Genomic DNA, 1450 nt, shown 5'->3' on the forward strand with positions numbered 1-1450 from the left:
GAGAGATACTTCTGTCTGTCATTCCGTCTGTCTGTCTGTCTTGAATTAACTCGAAAGTTATAGAGCGTACCTACACGTGCGTTACGTCGAAAGAAAGCTGACGATTCCAGAACCGTCATAAGCGTATTTACTTCTCGGTCGGACTAAAATTGTTTGCGCGTTATGCAAAAAACCTTCAAAATTAAACTCATTATCTGCTAATAGCATTGATTGACTGACGTCAAGGTCGACCAATCCTGTGCCGTCACGATTGACCAATCCTACAGTTCAGTCGCCTGATGGTTGGCCAATCACTGCGTCTGTGGGTGGGACTAATGCTTTTCAACTCAGGCATCGGGCAGCCATTGCTTCACTACTTCCAGCTCAAAATCTGCTAATCCAGCTTCGAAATAGTTAGTAGCTCTTAAAAATAACATCACATTTACCAAAAACGTTTTATAAGTACTTTCACTTTCATCTTTGAAGCTATTAAAAAAAGGTAGAAATGTTGCCCGGCAGCAGATTCACAAAGGGACACAGAGACAGGCCCCAAAGCCTGGGACTCGATTTAAAACGTTGCCCGGCAGCAGATTCACACAGGGACAGACAGACAGGCCCCAAAGCCTGGGACTCGATTTAAACCGCCCGGCCCAAAACAGCCCTGGCAAAGCCGGGCTCCCCCAGCTATCTTAGAATAAGGGGCTGCCCTTTCAAACTGAGATGAGGAGAAACTTCTTCACTCAAGAGGGTAGTAAATCTATGGAATTTGCTACCCCCAGAGAGCTGTGGAAGCTGCAACATTAAATAAATTTAAAACGGAGATAGACAGTTTCCTAGCTGATAAGGGAATTAGGGGTTACGGGGAGCGGGCAGGGAAGTGGACGTGAGTCTAGGTTCGGATCAGCCATGATCCTACTGAATGGCGGAGCAGGCCCGAGGGGCCGTAGGGCCTACTCCTGCTCCTACTTCTTATGTTCTTATGTTCTTATGTTCCTCCTCGAGGGATGGGGCAGGGAGAATGCATGGAATGACAGATCAGCCCAGTTCCATTCCTGTCCCGATTTCTAGGGGAGCTGTACCATCTGGGCCCAGGGTTCAAACGAGATTGCCACTTCCTTCAGAACACCACCACCTTGTCAGCAGTTACAAAGAAGTCTCTGCCTGTCACCTCAGCAGAATCAACTATGAAAGACTCAAAAGTAAGACTCGCCTCTCTCCAGCACCTTTCCCCAACCTCAGGACGTCCCAAAGCACCTCGCAGCCAATGAAGTACCTTTTTAAAAGCGTAGTCACCGTTGTAATGTAGGAAACGTGGCCGCTCAACGCACAGCAAGATCCCACAGACAGTAAATTAAATAACGACCAGATAAAGGGTTTTTGCCGATATGGGTTGAGGGAGAAATATTGGCCACGACACCAGGGAGAACTCCCCCCACCCCCCCCCTTTTCGAAATAGTGCCATGGGATCTTT

This window comes from Somniosus microcephalus, unplaced genomic scaffold (genome assembly GCF_052327205.1).
Source record: "Somniosus microcephalus isolate GS21.2 unplaced genomic scaffold, FLI_Smic_1.0 unresolved_chr7, whole genome shotgun sequence".
Taxonomy (NCBI): domain Eukaryota; kingdom Metazoa; phylum Chordata; class Chondrichthyes; order Squaliformes; family Somniosidae; genus Somniosus; species Somniosus microcephalus.